Source organism: Neoarius graeffei, chromosome 19 (genome assembly GCF_027579695.1).
Source record: "Neoarius graeffei isolate fNeoGra1 chromosome 19, fNeoGra1.pri, whole genome shotgun sequence".
Taxonomy (NCBI): Eukaryota; Metazoa; Chordata; class Actinopteri; order Siluriformes; family Ariidae; genus Neoarius; species Neoarius graeffei.
In genome coordinates this window covers 1,544,744-1,560,000 of record NC_083587.1, presented here as the reverse complement: position 1 = coordinate 1,560,000, position 15,257 = coordinate 1,544,744, and the positions used below count along the sequence as shown (strand labels likewise).

The 15,257-nt window shown below is 42.0% G+C and overlaps 1 protein-coding gene and 1 non-coding gene across 2 annotated transcripts in view; one reads left to right on the top strand and one right to left on the bottom strand.

The window, feature by feature from the left end:
* Positions 1-15,257, bottom strand: part of LOC132867784 (histone H3-like) — a 1,068,851-nt gene that overhangs the window by 178,132 nt on the left and 875,462 nt on the right. The window lies entirely within an intron of this gene.
* On the top strand, positions 7,182-7,255 carry trnai-aau (transfer RNA isoleucine (anticodon AAU)). The gene has a single exon. It is a non-coding gene; the product is annotated as a tRNA-Ile (tRNA).

Sequence of the window (15,257 nt, the reverse complement as noted above, 5' to 3'; positions counted from 1 at the left end):
ACAACCAAAAAAAAAAGCAAAAATGAACCATATTGAAGACAGACCAGGCCTTGCTTGCACAAAAGACTGTGTTTGTTTGTCACCCGGGTGAAATTATCACATGATGCATCAGGTTGTGCGCAAAGGGTCTATAGGAAATCACAATAAGACATGCTTTGTTTGGATAATAATAAAGGAGAGGGAAAAAAAATTCTGGTACAATGAAAGTAATGTCTTGCACAATTTGGTCAGATCATGAGAGTATTTGGCACAGGCCAGTATAGCTGTATATCCAATATAACTGTAAACACTTACAGATTGAACACGCTTAATTTAATAGTGACCAATGATAATTTATCATTCAAGATTAGCCATGATTAACAATGAATAAACAACGGTTAGGCTAATGACTAATTAAGGACAAAAAGGAGCCAATAAAAAAAACAACAAGTCGTTGATTTGGTAAGTTTAACCCAGCATTGCACTCAATATAACCAAAATATTGGGTTGAAATAAGAATCCAACCATTACGTAAATTTAAATTAATGGCCTTGTTAAAGTAACCCAACCTGCCAGGTGAAATGCATAACTCTTTTCACTGAGTTAAAATGACCCAGTGTTGTTAAAATGCCATTTACTTCTTTAAGTTACCAGCAGCAGCACAGAAAGGAATGCAATAACAAATATCAGACCTTACTTTATCAGCTCTCTCAAATGCAAAATTTAATACAGAATCTATAAAGTTCTAAATTAGCTGCATTTTCACCAACACTAACGTCATTCTTACACTCCAAGTTTCATTTACAGGGAAATCTTATTCATTTCACCAGTTGGGCAAAATACAGTGGTGCTTGAAAGTTTGTGAACCCTTTAGAATTTTTGATATTTCTGCATAAATATGACCTAAAACAGCATAAGATTTTCAAACAAGTCCTAAAAGTAGATAAAGAGAACCCAGTTAAACAAATGAGACAAAAATATTATACTTGGACATTTATTTATTGAGGAAAATGATCCAATATTACATATCTGTGAGTGGCAAAAGTATGTGAACCTCTAGGATTAGCAGTTAATTTGAAGGTGAAATTCGAGTCAGGTGTTTTCAATCAATGGGATGACAATCAGGTTTGAGTGGGCACCCTGTTTTATTTAAAGAACAGGGATCTATCAAAGTCTGATCTTCACAACACATGTTTGTGGAAGTGTATCATGGCACGAACAAAGGAGATTTCTGAGGACCTCAGAAAAAGCATTATTGATGCTCATCAGGCTGGAAAAGGTTACAAAACCATCTCTAAAGAGTTTGGACTCCACCAATCCACAGTCAGACAGATTATGTACAAATGGAGGAAATTCAAGACCATTGTTACTCTCCCCAGGAGTGGTCGACCAACAAAGATCACTCCAAGAGCAAGGCATGTAATAGTCGGTGAGATCACAAAGGACCCCAGGGTAACTTCTAAGTAACTGAAGGCCTCTCTCACATTGGCTAATGTTAATGTTCATGAGTCCACCATCAGGAGAACACTGAACAACAATGGTGTGCATGGCAGGGTTGCAAGGAGAAAGCCACTGCTCTCCAAAAAGAACATTGTGGCTCATCTGCAGTATGCTAAAGATCACGTGGACAAGCCAGAAGGCTATTGGAAAAATATTTTGTGGATGGATGAGACCAAAATAGAACTTTTTGGTTTAAATGAGAAGCGTTATGTTTGGAGAAAGGAAAACACTGCATTCCAGCATAAGAACCTTATCCCATCTGTGAAACATGGTGGTGGAATTATCATGGTTTGGGCCTGTTTTGCTGCATCTGTGCCAGGACAGCTTGCCATCATTGATGGAACAATGAATTCTGAATTATACCAGCTAATTCTAAAGGAAAATTTCAGGACATCTGTCCATGAACTGAATCTCAAGAGAAGGTGGGTCATGCAGCAAGACAACAACCCTAAGCACACAAGTCGTTCTACCAAAGAATGGTTAAAGAAGAATAAAGTTAATGTTTTGGAATGGCCAAGTCAAAGTCCTGACCTTAATCCAATGGAAATGTTGTGGAAGGACCTGAAGTGAGCAGTTCATGTGAGGAAACCCACCAACATCCCAGAGTTGAAGCTGTTCTGTATGGAGGAATGGGCTAAAATTCCTCCAAGCCGGTGTGCAGGACTGATCAACAGTTACCGCAAACATTTAGTTGCAGTTATTGCTGCACAAGGGGGTAACACCAGATACTGAAAGCAAAGGTTCACATACTTTTGCCACCCACAGATAAGTAATATTGGATCATTTTCCTCAATAAATAAATGACCAAGTATAATATTTTTGTTTCATTTGTTTAACTGGGTTCTCTTTATCTACTTTTAGGACTTGTGTGAAAATCTGATGATGTTTTAGGTAATATTTATGCAGAAATATAGAAAATTCTAAAGGGTTCACAACCTTTCAAGCACCACTGTAAACCAACATGCAAAACATCAAACGCATCTGTCAAAATAAAGCCAGCGTTCTAATGAACACACTCGGCACTGTCTACTTCCAGGCCTTTTCTCTTCTATAAACACAATGCTCACAATAAATGGTGTGTTAAAGCCTATCATTTTTCAAATCTGTGTTACAGTAAATGTATATACATGTACACTCTGTTTTGACCAAAATACCATAGGTAAACCAAAACTGTCCCTCTACACTTACAGCTGAGCATTGCAAAAGATGTTTAGCATTTGCTTTTCTAACCAAACCTAGGAGAAATTAAATAGTGCTGATGTTCAGAATTATTGAGGTAATATGTACAAATGAAGGAGTAAGATTATGTATATGATAAAGTGCATGAGTATTGCACATAGAGGAATATTGTACTAGTATGTTATTGCACTAGTGTTGATATAATAATATACAGCACAGAATATACAGAACCGGTCAAATGCCATGGGCTGTATTGCACAGTAGTATAGCAGCAGTGAGTGAGTGGAGGTGTGCTGTTCAGACCTGTGGATTAGTTGGCGGAGGCAGTGAGTGCTGTGAGTTCAGTAGTGTGATAGCTATGGGGTAAAAACTATTCCTCAGCCGGGTTGTGCGGGCGTACAGAGTTCTGTAGCGCTTTCCAGGGGGTAAAGAGTCCGTGTCCAGGATGGGTTGGATCCTTGATAATGTTTATGGCTCTGCGAGTGCACCGGGAGTGATGGATTTCTTCCAGTGATGGAAGTGGAGTGCCTGTATCCGCTGAGCTGTTTTTATGATGCGCTGCAGGGTCTTCTTATCTTGCAAGGTGCAGCCCGAGTGATGCAGTGCGTGATCAGTGACTCTATTGTGCACCTGTAGAAGTTCATCAGCAGCTGTTGAGGCAGTTTTGCTTTCCTCAGAGTCCTCAGGAAATGGAGCCTCTGAAGACCTTTTTCAGCCAGTGCCGAAGTGTTTGGGGTCCATGATGGGAGTCAAGAGCCACGCAGAACAACACGCTGTGCTGTCTAAAAGACCCATTATTATTTAATTTAGTAATCAATCTTCAGCATTTCTCTGAGCAGGGACAAACTGTCAATAAAGACACAATATAAAAATCTCCTGCACCGAACATCACTTGACACCACCAGCTAACAACTTGAAGGCAGGGTTCAAATTGCACTGAAAAGAACTCCAGTGCATTTCAGGTCAAATGCATTAATCCCTGACTGATTGCCAAAATGGAGCAAAGTCAAGGCCAAAAGGGTCATTCCTTGTCTTGGGTTTTTTATTTTTTTATTTTTTCGGAACTGTCCATGAGCTATACAAGGTGGCGACCTTTGTCCTCGTTAGTATAGTGGCCAGTATATCTACCTGTCAGGTGGAAGACTAGGGTTTGATTCCCTAACGGGGAGGGTATATTAGCTGTGAGTGTAAGAAGGCAAAAGGGTTTTCTGCCTTCAAGGATGGTTTCCAAGCAACTTGTGCTGCCCTCTATTATATTTTCTCTTCTCCAGACACACCTCATTCTATTCTTCTGCAAATTACCAGCAGTTCTGGGGGAAGTGCATGCGTTTGATGAGGAAACAATATTAAATCTACTGCACCGAACATATTCTGGGACCACATTTGTGAATCAGGGATTTCCACAAATCTGACAGCATTCTCATTTTAAAAGTTCTGTAACATAAATGAAATAGATGACACCCTTGGTGAAATTAATTGGCAAACACTATAAAAGGGTCAGTTGACACCAACAGCTTACACCATGAAGGCAGGCTTCAACTTGCACTGAAAAGAACCCCAGTTCATTTCAGATCCAATGCATTAATCCCTGAGCGGTTGCAAAAATGGAGCAAAGTCAAGGCTGAAAGTGTCATTCCTTGTCTTGGGGCTTTTTTATTACTATTATTTTTATTCGTGGTGAATAAGAGAAGAGAAGATATAAAGAAGAAGACCATCTGTCTGTGATTTTGTCACAAATGATACTCTAAAAATGTCTACGACTAGATGGGCTAGTGTGTCCTCCCTTGCTGTCTCCTGTAGTCCACTATCATCTGCTTAGTTTTACTGACGTTGAGAGAGAGGTTGTTGTCCTGGCACCAGCTGGCTAATGCCTTCACTTCTGCATGCTGTCTCATCGTTGTCCGTAAGGAGACCCAAGATGGTTGTGCCTTCAGCAAACTTGATGATGTTGGCGCTGTATTTAGCAGTACAGTCGTGGGCGAACAAGGAGTACATGAGGGGACTGAGCACACAGCCCAGTGGTGCACCTGTGTTCAGGATCAGTGAGGAGGAAGTGTGGCTACCGATTATCACCACCTGTCCGATTATCTGCCTGTCAGAAAGTCAAAGATCCATCTGCCAATGGTCATCTGCTGATGAAATATTTCATCATGATTGCATTTTCTTTGCTCATACCAAGGCAGTTTGTACTTATTAAGTGCAACTTTGCACCTAAATCCTTTCAAGATCTTGCAACCTGATTTGATTTTGGTTGCTGGTCACAGCCCATGGTCAGACTGTGAGCAGAAGCTTTTTTTGAAGAAGCTCATTTGGGTGATAACAGATAGTGTGATTATAACATTTTTAACATTGAGTCTGTTTTGTTGATGTTATAAACTGTTCATTGATGGAAACTTGAGTGCAAAACCGTTCATGACAACTGCAGTCTGAAAGTTAGCCAGTCAACTGTAGTCCTCAGCCATAAATGCATCCCTGTACCGCCCATTTCCATCCTTTATTGGATGTGTTGTTTTCAGGACAGGAAGAAGCCTTTCCCTTGGTGATCTTCAAGGCTCCAGTCTTTTAAAAATACCTAATTTCCTGACATGAGATCCTTGGCCTGCTTCTCCTTCTTTTGATGCATGTTTCAGGAAGCAGATGTTGCTTTATTGTTCAGTGAGAGCAATTGGGTCGAGGTTGGCGAAAAGTGGTTCTTCAGAGCACATGGTGGCTTTTGGACCACCATGTTGAAGAAGGGAAGTAGGTGTAGGTTATATGTATGTGCAATTGGTCTTAAGTGATCAATGTCATTAAATCAGTCTCATTAAAGCATTAAATCAGTCTCATTAATAATACCATTAATTTTGGTGCTTAATAATAAATTACCAAACAGCTAAATTATGGTATATTCCAAATTGTTATGATCACTACCGTATTACCTAAATACTGCAACCAATGGCGTTCATATACACCTTGGAATTCTTTGAGATTGGATGACTTCAAAAATATGGGAACAACACAGACAGTTTAACAATTAATTGAATTTATTATAACAAAGATAAAAATGAATACTAGAAGTTGAAATCTTCAAATGGTCAGCAGCAAACAGTGAGGTATGTTTATGTGTGAGAGCGTGTGTGTGTGTGTGTGTGAGAGGAGAGAGGGAGAGAAAAAGTGTGTGTGTGTGTGTGTGTGTGTGTGTGATAAAAAAATTGAGTATTGGCAGTTGAAATACATTCAAATGGTCATCAGTGATATGTGTGGGTTTGAATGTGGGCACGGGAAAATGCACTATAAAGTTTGAACTGAATCAGGGCTTGGAATGTTATCTAAAGTTGAGACAAAGGACTTCATGGTAAAGAACGAAGGAGGATGGATCACCACGTGTTTTAAGGAGAACAAAGGGTGTGTGTGTGGGGGGGTGACCACGTGGTGAGACAAAGGTGACCACCTCGTGGTATTCTAACCCACTACTTATAACGTTACCAAAATCACTGAAATCTTGATGAGGTTAAAATATGTTTAATAATGAAATTAAAGGTTAGAAAGGATAGCAAGAGCATGCAAAAGCCTATCTATTAACAATTGAGAGATCAACACACATAGAACAATAATCAATTCAACACCCTAAGTGTCTACAGTGTACAAAATTAAACCGTTCCTGAGTTTAAATCCACACTACTTCATAAAGCTAATTCCTAAGACTAGTCTTTGTGCTCAAAAAAGCCAGTCTTACTTCCAGTATCTTGCTGATCTGCAAGATCATAGAGACATTCCAAAACTTCTGAATCCACTGGAGCATGTGGGTTGTTTCCGTAGAAAGCAGAGAATGCTTGGTCCAAACTTCAGCGTTCGTGAAGAAAAGTCTCTGATCAAACAATGTGCACAGCACTTTTAGTCAGAAGGAATCCGGTCACTTCTAACTTTAAATTAACTGCTTTGGGCTGCAGTCGTAACGTTACTTAATGAACAAATGAAAAGAAACCGGTTGTACTCAATCTGAGTTAAATCGTGCGATTCTGGATTTTTTTACCGTGGCCAGTGGTAAACAAAAGAAAATGCACGAAATTCTGTTTCTTGCAAGAAAGACGTCTTTATCTTGGGGTGCTCTGATGAGCAGATCTCTTTGTGTCCATGTGATGAGCTCATGTGGCACCAAAAGAGAAAGAGAGTAGCGTGCCTTACTTACTTATGGAGTCATGGAGGAAGTGACGTAGCTGATCCTGCCCATGCGTGACTTAGGTCAACGCGGAAGTTGGTTGATGGGATTTGTAGTTTCTCAATGGGACGGTGGCATTGTACTTACATAGGTGTGCATCCTTCTTTCACATTGTTAAAACTATCCATGCTGACTTTGCTCAGTAGATAGAATATGTTTTTCAGACTGGATGTTGGGATTTTCATCCCCCTGTGTAAATATGTGAGTGGGTCGAACTAAGGGCTTCAAAACAATAATCAAGAGAAAAGACATCTGTTCAAGGGAAAGTCACCGCCTCATCACTATTTAGTGAAGCACCTCAGCAGCCATGACATTTTTTTTCCTTGGCCAGTTAGCTCAGTTGGTTAGAGTGTGTTGCTAATAACGCCAAGGTCACAGGTTTGATCCCTGTACTGGCCAGTTCCCTACTTTACAGGTCCTGTTGTTTTCAGGACAGGGGAAGCCATTTTCTGTTGATGGAAATGTTGTCCAAAACAAGAGATTCTCTGGTTGTTTCGCAAAATGTCAATCGATTCCTTGTATCTGGATGTGCCATTGAAATACAGTAACTCAACTGATTGCAGGACGCAGGAAATTCAAATACACACATGAGATTGCCTCAAAGGGAAGCACTTATGAATCTCTTAAAAATCAGTGCTCCTTTTTCAATTCATCTAATTGTGCTTCATGTTGAAAGTAACTTTAATTTCATAAACTCTAAAAGGTATCTTTAGTTGCTTGAATCACTCAAAACCACTCCAAAACATAGCAATTACCAAAGGATCCAGGAAGGTAGTAGCCATTGTTAGGGTATGATAGACAGATAAATGGTCTTTTTCTTTGTATTTTCTCTTCTCTTATTCACCACTAAATAATACAGTCATTAGCTGACTGCTTTTCCAGAAAGTCCATAGTGAGAATCCACCAGTTGACCACTATTTCATTCTGAGGGGACTGACTCAGGTGTTTTTCATTTACAGTGCACAGGATCTGATCAGAACTTGATCTTGTTTGCAGCCCAGCCCACACAATCCAATGTAGCAACAGCAAAGCAAAGGGGGATCCCATATACATGTTCGTACATTGGGGAAGTGCCTGTTAGAGAGCGCACTTGTCCTGGGCCATCGGCATAGTGAGGTATGGTGGCCAGTTCCTTTCCTCGCCGCCTTTAACTTCCCCAGTGTTTCCACCAGGTCCCCTTTCACTGCTGGGTGGACAGGGAGCGAGCCCCAGATCCCCGTCAAGCCAAGGCTCAAACCAGGGACCATTCGCTTAGCGGTCAAGCGCTCTAACCACTTGGCCACCTGTGCTCCTTGTGGCAACAGAGGGTACAATGGATGGTCCATCACACCATGTGAGCAGACCAAGTGAGTTAAACATTGATGGGCAGTTATCACTCTGAATTTGTTCAAGGGGCACAGCCAATTACGCTTTCCATCCATCCATCCATCCATTATCTGTAACCACTTATCTTGTACAGGGTCACAAGCAAGTTGGGGCCTATCCCAGCTGACTATGGGGGAGAGGCAGGGCACACCCTGGACAAGTCACCAGATCATCACAGGGCTAACACATAAAGACAAACAACCATTCACACCTACAGTCAATTTAGACCCACCAATTAACCTAACCTGCATGTCTTCAGGGGAAAACAGAGCACCCAGAGGAAACCCACACAGGCACAGGGAGAACATGTATACTCCACACAGAAAGGCCCCCATCAGCCACTGGGCTCAAACCCAGAACATGCTGGCTGTGAGGCGACAGCTTTAACCACTACATGACTGTGCCACCGCCAACTGTTCTAATGCTCCCCGAGCCACCATGTTGCACCCAAATCCAGACCTATAGTGCCCAATATCACTGAAGCTGTGATGGTACTGGAATAAACCTCAGATCCAAAATTGCAGAAGTGGACCATACCTATCTTGAAGAGAACTTGTTCCATGTTGATGGAAACAAAGGGTTTGTGATATGCAAGCTTGCTCAAAAGCAGCCTTCAGGTGAAATATATTATTTAAAGAGGTACAAACAACAGCTTCAGAGGTTCCACTGACAGTTAAACTCAGACCACTGGATTCAGAGTCCAGAGTGATAACCATTACACAGCTACAAGATTGTTTTTACGATCAAATTACTGCCATATAACTGACCTCGCTGTGGCAGAAAATTTAGCACCCACTTGGTCAAAGGCGTACACAAACCACCTATCCCGATACCCGGGACTGAATCAGGGATCTTCAGTCTAATGCTATCCCTACTAAGCTATTTCAGCATGCCCTACAGGGTTTAACTCATGGCTTCTTCCATGTAGTCGGATACAGCCCTTAGCCCTTGTGAAATATATGCAGCAAGCAGAAATTTGTTTTTGAGATCACATTCCATTATATTACATTATAGGCATTAAGCAGATGCACAACATCAGCTCATCAGACTTGGAGATAGACCGCCGGATTCATGCTGCCAACAAAGCTTTCAGTGCTTTACAAAAGCAACTATGGTCTCGCCATGACATCAAGAGAACCAGCAAGTTGAAAGTATACAATGCCGCAGTCTTATCACCTCCGCTTTACACCAACGAATGTATGACGCTCTACGGTAAACACTTCAAGTATCTGACCAGGCTACAACTGCGACACCTGCATCAAATCCTCAAAATAAGATGGCAGGACAAGGTCCCCGATGTAGGAGTCCTCAGGCGAGCCAAAACAGTAAGCGTGGAAACCCTTATCACAGCCTCCCAACTTCGTTGGGCTGGACACATCTGGCGCACGCTTGACACGCAACTACCTGAAGCCGTTTTCTATGGAGAACTGAGAAGAATGCCATCATTATTGATCAGACGTGGGAAAGGGATTCCTCGGTTAGAGCAACATAGTGAAGCAAAGTTAAAATCTCACTGTTTGAAATTGAAAACAAGCATCAAAGGGAGTAAACGAGAGCTCATGAAACTAGACATTCCATAGCACCTCAACCGGGCCATTCATGCCACCGCTGCGGACGACTCTGTCGTTCTGGTGCGGGCCTCGCGGCCCATCTGCGTTTCTGTGCATCCTAATGAAGCAGGCATCATCGCTAGCAATAGACAGCCAACAAAGGGTTGCAGACAACTGGCACCATTGGTGGGGCCCTTTGGCTATTCTGTCATAAGAGCAGGGCTGCCTGAGATTGATGACCCAGGACTAAGCGTGCAATGGTTGACAGAAATGATTTCGAGTAATCCTGACAAGTCCATCGTGCACTTGTGCAATGAGCTAAGCCTGTTGCATGATGCAAACACTGGTGAGGCATTCCCAAACCCAGTTGTACAGGTGAATGGTTTCAAATGGGACATGGATTGTCGCCGATGAGGCGTTCGTGAAACTTATGTTGAAAAGTCCAACATGAGAAGACTGATGGCAAACGACGGGGGGGATGAAGTGCTAGGAACCTGTCTCTATCGCTGTAATGGTCCCTATACGTGGCGCAAATTGACATGGGACAGAAGAAGAAAAGAAACTGGAAACACCTGGATTTGTCTGGACTGAAATGGGCTGACACATTTTTACTACTGATTTGCTTCCTCTTGTTTAGCAAGCCAACCATGCTTCTGCTGCATCCTTGTGTGTACTCTTAATTAATGGGATCTTGGAAATTTTGGTGTTAGAAGAAATCTGCTTGCCCCTCACTGCTAAACACATGCAATCGCGAATTTCAAAAGCCTCTGGACAAAGCCTTTCTCTCATCAAATTTGACACACAAACACTGGCTTAAGAGTCCAGTGCCTCATTGATGAGGCCACTGCGACATAGGCCTTGACCTCAAATGACCAGCATCAATAGCACTAACACTCATGTGAAGGGGAAACAAAAGCCATCTTGGCCATCTTTCTATTCGGGGCATGAAGCCCCTATTAACCCCCATTCTATTAGATATCTGCGTGAACGCAGGTTCATGTCACCTTTGCATTCGTCACAAAATCTGTATGACTTTAATGATTTTACTGCTTTCAACAAGGGCTGTAACTTCATTGTCTTGGTATGTGATTCAAGTTAGGGAGTAGGACCTGTGATTCCCAGGAGAGACGCTACACTGTGTCCACTATCATAACTAGCAAGAAAATCTTGTGTTTTTTTCTCCATGATTTATGACTATTACAATGATTCCATTCACTATATTCTACTGGAAAGAAAGCATCCAAAAAAAAAAAAAAAACAGGTTTATGGCGGGGCGGCGTAGTGGTTAGTGCTGTCGCCTCACAGCAAGAAGGTCTGGGTTCGAGCCCCATGGCCGGCGAGGTCTTTTCTGTGTGGAGTTTGCATGTTCTCCGTGTGGGTTTCCTCTGGGTGCTCTGGTTTCCCCCAAAGATATGCAGGTTAGGTTAACTGGTGACTCTAAATTGACCGTGAGTGTGAATGGTTGTCTATGTGTCAGCCCTGTGATGACCTGGCCAGGGTGTACCCTGCCTTTCACCTGTAGTCAGCTGGGATAGGCTCCAGCTTGCCTGTGACCCTGTAGAACAGGATAAAGCGGCTAGAGATAATGAGATATCAGACATTATGATCTTAGAAAACTCTTTAGTGACGAACAGTTACAGACAGTAATATGTCGTGATATTATATTATAAAATATTTTTCATTAGGCTATATATTAAATTATATATTAAAATTATCTTCTAAAATAACAGACTGTACTCATATCACAACCGGTTTATTTCACCATTGGAGATCAGATCACAGAAGACATGCATTACATGACTCATTTTAAGGATTTAAGTAGGCTATTTAAAAGCAATACCAGCAGGGCTTTGTGGCTCAGGTGTATAAGGTGCCACACCATAAACCTGGGGACCCAGGTTTGAATCTGGCCTATAGTCATTTTCCGAGCCCTCCCTGTTTTTCTCCTGCTCATTTCTACACTGTTCTAAATGAGTTTGGATGTCTGTAAACCAATCAGGATGCTTTTTGTCGAGCATGCGCTACATGAACAGGCACACACACTGGCTCCCTCGCACACTCCGTCATATGCGCGATGCAGACATTAATGTTTCGTGTGCACGCTCTTGCTCACTTGCTCTAGATTCCGGGAGATATTCTCCAATTTGCGGGCATCAAGGAGCCACTATCAATATGCGGGAGACTCCCGGAACTTCCGGGAGACTTGGGATGTCTGCACTCATGGATTAAAGCAAAAAAAAAAAAAAATCATCTGACTGAAAAAAAAGCTCCATGTCGTTGGCCCCTACCACATCAGCGATGCGTCAAATTTTAAACGCTGTGTTGTCCATTATCCCCTCGGCCCCTACTTATAGTACATTTACATAATTTTAACAATGACTAAAGCTAAGGCAAGACTTTACCATTGTCATTACTGGCTATAAATGATGAAACATCAAGTTTTCAGCGCAAAGTGCAAATTTATTTCAACAATACTTTAGTAATGCACAACAGTGGTTAAGAGAAAAGTGCAAGTGCAGTCGAACTTTAACCATGCTTTCAAAAGAGTGGAACAGAAAGAACTTGCAAGAAAAGTAAAGTGAAAGTTCACTTTTTCTGCTTCTTTGCAGTGAAGCCAAAGGCATCTAGTTTCTTGCCATTGCTTCCATAGACTTTTTTTATGGCAAACTACACAAAAGCACACACCTGCCATTTTCATCTTTTTGCACCATGAACTAAATGGCTTGCCATTATCGCCCATTTCATTTAGCCAAGCCCATCTCCACTTATTCTTTACCGTTTTGTCGATGTCTGACACATCTGTGCTTTCATTTAAAAGAAGCGCGTCCATGCTGGCAAAACCGAAAGTAATTTGACGCGCTCTAGTGATGGAAATCGAAGGGCCTATGTCCGGTGGCCTTATACGCAGTACTTGAGTTGAGGGGGGATGTGGAGATTTTTATTCTGAAATAAAAATCTCAAATCATTCCCCTTATAAAACGGCCATCCCCCCATCACATCCCTTGTGCCATTTTACAGATTAATGTGGAAATTAGCCTACTATTATTTTAACAAATATTACTACCATTTCAACATTAGAGGCTTTGCGCAGTGATAGCCTACATGTAGCCGGATAAAAAAGACGCATGTTTATTTATTCGGTTGCACCTCTCATTCACACCTATACGGAGGTTTCAGTCACTGAAAACAGCTACTTTTGCAAACTCTGGGCAGAGTGGAGATTTCTGAAAACTCCATCTTCAGACACGCGTGTAAATCGGGAAAACGAAGCAGCAGTGGGCGAGAGGGCGCGCGCGAATATAATGAGTCATAGGTGTGAATCTTTCACCGAATGCCAATTGTCCCGGTTCTTCATGAAATCGCACGCACAAATTCATTAGGTTAACTTTCAAATAACTGTTCTTGCGCACTTGCGACACCAGAGCCACTTTCCTGAATTTTGAGCTTCGGAGTATTCGCTTCTTTATCTATTTAATCAATTAATTTATTTGTCACATACATTAAATTACTAATGTAAAACATTAGTAGCCTATTTAAGCAATCGCTGTTTTCTCCACTGTTTTCCGACCTTTTATGCTTAGTGAATGAGACACTTCATTACACTCCTCTGACCGACTTCCAATTCCGGACTTTTTTGAAAATGTAAAATATAGGCCTACGAGATGTTTTTTTGGGACTTAATTCGTGTTGGTCCTTCACTATTAATTTTTGAGACTGACGAGGCACTAAATACTGTGGAATTATTTTCTCCTTACTATGAAATTTGTCATCTTAAACAAGTGTCGGGAAATCTTGCAGCCCGACTCCGCAGCCTCCAATGTTTAAGCGAACTGCTGAAACCATAATGTCTCATCTCATCTCATCTCATTATCTCTAGCCGCTTTATCCTGTTCTACAGGGTCGCAGGCAAGCTGGAGCCTATCCCAGCTGACTACGGGCGAAAGGCGGGGTACACCCTGGACAAGTCGCCAGGTCATCACAGGGCTGACACATAGACACAGACAACCATTCACACTCACATTCATACCTACGGTCAATTTAGAGCCACCAGTTAACCTAACCTGCATGTCTTTGGACTGTGGGGGAAACTGGAGCACCCGGAGGAAACCCACGCGGACACGGGGAGAACATGCAAACTCCACACAGAAAGGCCCTCGCCGGCCCCGGGGCTCGAACCCAGGACCTTCTTGCTGTGAGGCGACAGTGCTAACCACTACACCACCGTGCCGCCCTGAAACCATAATGTTTAAAGATTAAATCGTAGGCTAATCAAACCAAAGAAAAACACAGCCTTTCCAGGACGTTGTCTGCCAAAGCCTGTTTAACCTACAAAAGGCTTAATAGCAAAGGTCTTGCTGTGGCTTCAACTTTTCACCTGATCACTTTTCAGTAGGCAAATATCATTATTACTACTACTACAAAAGGCCTAGTATTGAGACAAGTAGTTGCCTAGTAGTAGCCCCGATAGCAGAGGGACGTTGAAACGACGTAGAGTTTTGGTCAGAATGGTCGGTTTCCGTCGTACGTCAGAAAATCAACGTTGAAACGGCGCCGTGAAACGTCGATTTCTCCGCCGTCTGAGAGGGTCGATTTATCACCGTTGAATCAACGTGGGTAAAGGTTGATCTGTCGACCGTCAGAGAAGGTTGAATATACGACGTTGAACCATCATCACTTTTGCCGGCCAGTTTTCAACATTGGTAGGATCAACTGGCCCGTAGCCAGGGGGGATCGGAGGGTTCGTTTGATCCGCGCCCCGGACACACGCCTCAAGATTACTCAAGATTTATTCATTTGTTCATGTCCGATGAATATACATTGATTCACATTTAAATTTACAATATCAAATCCAGACTAATCAAAAAAAAAAAAGTAGACTAAGTGAGGACGAGTTAGAAAAACGGGTTCATTTCTCCTATGTTTATGTTTACACGTTTTGTTCAGACTGCTTTACACCCCAATCCAGTGGGTGGCGGTAATGCCCCCATTAGACCCCTTTCACTGACGTCACCCGAAACCGGAAGTAAACAAACCCTGCGCCACATTGGAAGACCAACAAACTCGTGATTAGGGGGAAATAACGGCAGCGCGCGGTATGTGAACCCACGAGGCACTTGGTTCATCATAAACCTACAATGGTAAACTTTTGTGCTGTGTTAGGGTTCTAACAAAGCTGATGGGAAAGGTGAAAAGAAGTCTTTCTACAGAATACCAGCTGTGATTGAGACACAAGCAAACCAAGGAGCTTTCTGCCGGGAGACAGAGAGAGGATTTAGCTGCTTTATGCAGAGCGGATCTGAATACTTCAAGTCTATTTTGTTACTGGTAAGTCACTAGGCTAGAGTGTTGTAGAACATTTTTTTAAATGTTTACTGAATAAAAACATCCTTAATTTTATCAAATATTCTCTACTCTATATTTCATTTCTTTCTTTTGTTTTAATTTTCCTCCCTCCATCTCTCTTTGGATTTTAAATATAGTTTTTC